The sequence below is a fragment of the Paramormyrops kingsleyae genome, chromosome 13, assembly GCF_048594095.1.
Source record: "Paramormyrops kingsleyae isolate MSU_618 chromosome 13, PKINGS_0.4, whole genome shotgun sequence".
NCBI classification, from domain to species: domain Eukaryota; kingdom Metazoa; phylum Chordata; class Actinopteri; order Osteoglossiformes; family Mormyridae; genus Paramormyrops; species Paramormyrops kingsleyae.
The window spans coordinates 8,114,024-8,120,714 of record NC_132809.1 but is presented as its reverse complement, the minus strand read 5'-3'; the positions used below and the strand labels follow the sequence as shown (position 1 = coordinate 8,120,714).

At 39.2% G+C, this 6,691-nt stretch overlaps 1 long non-coding RNA gene across 1 annotated transcript; it reads right to left on the bottom strand.

Annotated features, from left to right (window-relative positions):
* Nucleotides 1–312: 312 nt before the first annotated feature.
* Nucleotides 313–2,364, bottom strand: LOC140578258 (uncharacterized). The gene is made up of 2 exons (XR_011982356.1): nt 2,326–2,364; nt 313–1,045 (listed from the first exon to the last, which is right to left on the bottom strand). It is a non-coding gene; the product is annotated as an uncharacterized lncRNA (long non-coding RNA).
* Between the last annotated feature and the right edge of the window lie 4,327 nt (nt 2,365–6,691).

Genomic DNA, 6,691 nt, shown 5'->3' with positions numbered 1-6,691 from the left:
AAGAAAGTGTCTGTTTGCTTTTGTTGGGAATTTGAGATACAACAAATAGAGAATTTAAACTCCATGCACAAAAGTGCGACAAATGTCTATGAAGACAGAACCCTAGTATAAACGAACATGGTGATTGAATCTACAATTATTTAAAATTGTAAGCTCTTGTTTTCATGACAATAGGAAAATCCTACATTATTCAGATGTTTGTGGTCAGATCGTACGTAGTAGGGATACCAAACAAACCTTAGGATAGCAAACAAAATGTGGTAACAAAAAAAGCAGCAAATAGCAAAATGAAACCCAGGCTTGACTACATGATGAAATATAGCCATGCTTTATCTACATTCTGAAGAACAAAAGGACAAACAGCTGTGCAAAAGCATTTTGGTACAAGTACCCACTGTAGAGCAAAGACTGGAGATCTATAACTGACCCCAAACAATAACAGGAGAGTAATGTCATTTATAATAACCTAATTTGAACAAATACCCGATTAGTGTAGTTTTCACTGTAAAACAGTAGATTATTTTCTCAGGCTTTTATGAGTATTAATTACTGTGCAACAATGAGGGTTGTTCTGAAAAAGACTTGTGTTTAAAATGTAACCTTATATCTAAAACGTAACAGTGATACATGACACACCAATTAAAATGTGGGATGCATTTTATGGCGTGATGACAGGTGTTTCTTAGGATTAAATTATCTATTTAAGAAAATGGATACATTTACTGAATTGCCATAGGAGACAGAAATGTTTCCCAGTTTAAATATACAGGGATATTGTTAATTTAATTCTAGAAACCCAAGTGTGCACTATTATACACTCAATATCACTACACTGAAACTGAGAACATCCCTTCTCAGTAAATGACAGTGCACACAGTGCAATAAAAATGAGCTTGAGCACTTTCAAATGCATTCGCATTCAGCAACTGGCAGCTTGAATCCAGGGAAGATGAGCTCCATTACATTTTCTTTGGGATGTTCACAGCATGTGGTCCAGCCAAATCGCAGGAAGAATCCATGTCATATCAGTGGCTCGTTTAAAACCCTGTTACACAAAATCAAGAGGAAGAATCTCACTCAGAACTTCCACTCCACTGAGATTAATATTACACAAACGTCTCAAGAGTACAACAGAATATTTCGTTGAATCACATTTGATATGATAAGTTAAAAGACAACATTGAATTTTCGGTGCATTTACAATATTATGTTAATTGATAGAGAACTACAGTGGTACCTCGGTTCTCGAAGTTAATCTGTTCCGGACTCCGGATCGAGTCCTAAAAAGTTCGAGTTCTGATCGAATTTTTCCCATAAGAAATAATGGAAAACCAATTAATTGGTTCCCGGCCCCCCAAAATTACACCTAAATATGTTTTTTTTTTTTTTTTTAGCATTTAAACACAAAATGAACAGGATAAAACAAAAAAAAAGACCATTTTATTCTTAATGGCTTCCAAAACGATAAAGATCTTATTGCAACACCCTGTCCTGCCCGGATGGTCCGCTTCTTCCATGTACCACGCCCCCTCGTTTAACCTCGTGTGGGATCCCTATGTGATTAGCTGTTTCTGGTTGTTGTCATTAGTCCTCTGTATTAAGTCCGCGTTTCAGTTTGTTTCCCCAGTCCGGTCATTGGGTGCGTTCGACTTGCTTACAGCGTTGGCTTAAAGCAACGCATTCTGAATTCTGATCCTGACGCAATGCATTACGTACGGTTAGATGCATTGCGACCTCTCACCCGGCTGCACAAACTGGAACCGCCTCCGTGACGACACACCTTTGCCCTTATTGGCTGAAGAGTTTAGTTACGCGCATGACGTTTGTATCCCTGGCAGTTCCGATGCAAAATCTGCTATTTCTCCCGAATATCACGCAAAGCAGTGAGAACTGGTTTTCAGTTAATTTACCTGGTAAGATAAAGTTTAAATAAATTACATAAATGCTCTAATAGTACACGTAAGTTAGTGGTTTATTTATTGTTAGTTACTGTAATGTTGCGCTGCTTTGTTTGGTTAATCGTCCAGTCTGTGAAGAAGGCATTCAAGTAAGAATTGCATTGTAGTCTGTACATGACAATAAAAACTTTGAATCCGGTCCATTGTTTATTTTTATTATTACTCTGTATTCGTTAATTTGTTCGTGAATAGCAATCTTTTAGGTTGTAACATCTGTACAACTATTACGTAACTTTTTGGTGAGCAATGGCTAACAAAATGATATAAAGTACAGTGTATTACCTGATACAGTATTTTCAATAAAATAGCATTATCACCAACAAGTGCTGCTACTACATCAAATGCGAGGCTGACACTGAAGCATTACCTTGTGTTTCCGCTCAGAGACCTGCCCTGTGACTCATTTCCTGGCGCGTACAATTTATATTAGGTCAGCGTTCACGGTGCGACTTCTGATATTCAGATCGAGTTCTAGGTCAAACTGGTTTGTTCCACTTTCAAGAAATTCGAGTTCTAGTGAGTTCGAGAACCGAGGTACCACTATATCTCCCATTTTTAAATTTCTCTAAGGCATCTGGCTGTGCATGATTTTCAATGGAAGATTTATTTATTTAATGATAAATGCATGAATGATGTTTTTTTTTTTTTTTTTAACTGTGACTATTTTCCCTCTTCACCTCCTGTTCTCCTGTACTCAAAGTATGCTCTCCTTAAACGATAAACAGAATAGATCTCATAAAATAAAAATTGTATATATTAAAAATGTTGCTTTAAACACAAGAGCATTTCCACTGATGACAGCATTTTGGCAAATTGAAATAAATTGAATACCTGAAAGTCATAATCCTGCTAATCTGAGTTGGACATGAGTTGGCAATGGACTAGTTTATATGCACATCTGGCCAGAAGAAGCCACTGAAGATTTCAATAAGGCTTGTTGTGAATATTATATTTTTATATATACATATATATTAAAAGCCTAGATTGTCAGGCCTGGTGCTCATCTGACCCTGTTCTATGTATCTTGTCCCCTTTTGGTCTGCAGGCAAAAGGTCTTTTTTTTCAGGTCTTTCTGCTTTCCCCCTCTCTGTCTTGTAGTCCATCAACCAATAGTACTGTATGTACCCTGGGCTGGCACGTAGCTCAATGGAGTAGTTATAATTGGGTTTTTTTATAATTGGTTTTTCCCCAGTGTCTGTTATGGTTTATCTTTATATCCCTGTTTTGATTTACCCATCCTGTGCCTTATTTTATTTTGTTCTGCTTCTACTTTTGTTCCTATAGACTTTGCCTAGTGTTGTTAACCTCTGTGTTTGGTACTGTTTCCTAGTTCCTGTGCTTGTTAATTGCAGTATTTTCTACCTGCTTCTTGTCGTCCCAAGCCAGTGCTGATTGGTTGATTTTGTTGGTCCACAGCTGCCCCTTGTTAGCACTTGTTATCTTGTTATTTTGTTATATATTCTTATGTTGTTTTAAGTGTCTGCCCTCACTCTGTTTGTTAGTCAGTCGTTGTACTTGTAACCTGTACTGTAGTTTGTGTTGTTCTGGAGTTTGTAGTAGTTCTGCATGTTTGTAGTGTTACTGTGTGTTTGTCTCCCAGTCCTGCTTCCAATTTTTCTCCCAGTTCTGCTCCGGTTACCTGATTGTGTTCGTTTTCTTTGTGATTATTTGGTTTGTCTTGTATTACCTGATTTGGTATTGACGCTTTGTGGTTCCTTTATTTTCTGTTTTCCCCTTTGTGTTCTGTTCAGTTTGTTAAATAAGCCCCTTTTGCTGGGGCCATGGATTGTCCTCCCCTTCGCCAGGCCCTGCCGTAACATCGATATCTTGACCTATAAATATCAAATCTAGATTTTCCTAAATGTAACAAAAATAGAAATGCATTAAAAGTTAAAATAGTAATTATAACAGAATGAGGATATTATGATAATGGATATTCACTGTGGAAAGGTCAAACTAATACTTTTTTTCAGAATTACATAAATTCATTCAGTTCTGTAGAAAGGAATTCCAATGTTGCTGGTGATTAAAACATCTTAGGTTACAAAGGGATTTGTTTGAAAAATCTGCAGCAATTCCTTTTCAGTGTCACATTAGTTTAATAATATTTTTGAAAGATGGATATAAAATGACCACCATTGTACATTGTTGTATTACCCAGAGTAGACATCAGTCACCGTTAGTGAATAAGGCAGGAAAGAGCAGGCCTTGACATTATAGAGACTATATATATAAAAATGATGTTTATAATAAAAAATTTCATTGGATAATCAAATTTTTAGAATGCATGCCTCCATCAGAGTGCAATGTCATGGGGATTGTGTTATGGAGGGGATGTGTTTTTGTGACACACACCTGCAGCTCCTTTCCCTTTAATTAGTCAAGCGAATGCCTCTGCCTCTGGGCTCTCAGCAGAGAAGGCGTGTTTCTGGGAAAGAGATCAAATCGCGCGCGGACTTGACTCTGCTGACAGCCATTACTGTGCGCTGCTGTTGTGCCGCGGTCTGTGATCTCGCACGGTGCCCGCACCGAGCAAAAGGCACACTTGCTTCACTGGGCTCGCTCACCGTGTCATCTCTCTATCTAAGCGTCCACAGGGGGAGAGCAGGAGCAGAATTTTCACCAGAAAATAAAAAAAAACAATGCTAATGCACAGAACAATACCAAGATCTGCTTTAGAATATATGCTACAGAGGTATTAAAATCTAGACAATGGTTCCTTTTGCCATGAAATTTCTAAAAATGCATAGAGATATGCACGCTGGATTTTTAGGATAGCTTTTCGCCTGCCGCAGAGAGATGAGCTTTATCTGCTGGCTGTGCCACAGGAAGGCTAAGCAGCAGTGTATAAAAAGCAGAACAGCAGGGACCCAGAGCTTAACAAAAGCCTTTGTGAGGACTGTAGGTGAGCAGCTGTGTGTAGCGACAGCTCCCAGACGCCCGGAAAAAACAAGCTCGAATAACCAGCAGCCTGGTTAATACCAAGGGCTACTTTCGGAAATAATTCCTAATACAGGAACGGGGGCAAGAAAAACTCTTTTAATGAGTGAAAGTTTAAACACTGACACCGCTGAGAGCCATAGAGGGCCTGACTCATTAGTGCCCCATATATGAAATTACAATGAACCTCAGGCAAGGTCAAGCATGTCCATGAGAGTCCATTTCCTGCTGGACTAGACGTCACACACTAGAGGTAACATCAGCTCAGGTTTTCCCAGATAAGGCCTTGTTACTGCCATTACAGTTGTTGGGTTAGATGTGCGATGAAGACACTCTGGACAAACACCCCATTTCCACACTCCAGCAGACACGGCGGATGGCAGGAAAGGTCAAGCGGAGGATGAACTGGGTAGTTACCACCCCCACCCCCCTGAATAATTCCAGTGAATGATGCAGCTGAGGGCTCTACAGCCAGATACTAGCCAATTCCAATGCTAAAAAACATTGGAGTCTTTATTTCCCCCAACATAAAGCATTTGAGAACAGAAGAATGGAGCTGAAAGGGTAGAGACACTGCACAAGTGCCTCAGAGAAACTACTCTTCCTTATGTCTATTCACTGCCTTAATATGACAGGAAAGGCTGCTGTCTTCTTTAGGAGAAACTCGTACTGTTGTTCAGGCAAGACATCCTTCTGTCAAATACCAGCATGCAGGGAGTTTGGGGAGCTGCAGCAGAGTCCTCGGGTCCTCTGCCGGGAGGGTGGGTATCATCTCCTCATGCTTGCTTATCTTTGTGTAGAGCTGGAGCTGCAGGACTGACTCACCACTGATACATTTCTGAAAGGACTGGGGAAGAAATGAAGTAGTAATGAACAGCTGGGTTAGGATTTAGCCATTATATTACAAAGAAATTCGAAGAGGCTCATGAGCATAATTATAGAGCCACTGTTGCCCACAATCCAGACATTAAAGGCAAAGCTAAGAATAGGTTATGGCTGACAGAGGATGAAGTGACTGATGAGCTTTCATGGCGTTCCAACGGGGCTTATGGACCTGCTGATTGCATTCCAAGGGTTGGTTCCTTGTTTTCTTGGTTAAGGTAGATGCCTTGAACCTTTGCCTAGAGACTAGTGGTATGCAGGACTCAGACACCCTTTAAAATGTTTGTTTAAACATCCATATCTTATTTTCCAACTGAGGGTCATGATGAGTAATCTTAAATATCTTTAAAATAGCACCAAAACATACAGTATGTCACTGCTTAGGTGGAAGCTCAATTACTGTTATTTCTCTGGTTATCCAACTGCCTACCTCTTCATTGATTAGCAAATCATTAATAGCAAAATGAATATAAAACAAATCTTATCTAGTTACTACCATACCAGTATGCAGTGGTATGTCTTTTATTGGCTCATCAGCTAGCCTATATTGTGATGTGACTCGATGCAGTTCACAAAACCATAACCGAAATGGATAATAGCCATAACAAAGGCAGGAAGCTACATCTACAGTATGCTCACTCGAAAACACCTCCACAGTGGGTTTAGACGTGCTCAATTATGATATCAGAAAGACCATATGAGAAACAATCAGACAGATTTAAATGCAACCTTTTAACTGAAATTTGCTGTCTGTTTGCAATAAGCTTCCTTATTCTGGAAGAGAAACCTACTGTTATTTGAATCATATATCACTAAAGGTTACATTTTTGCTTCCTCTTAATCTCTATGGCTACTCCTTACACAATGATAAATAGACAGACTTATTACCAGCCTTTGATAGCTCACCTTTA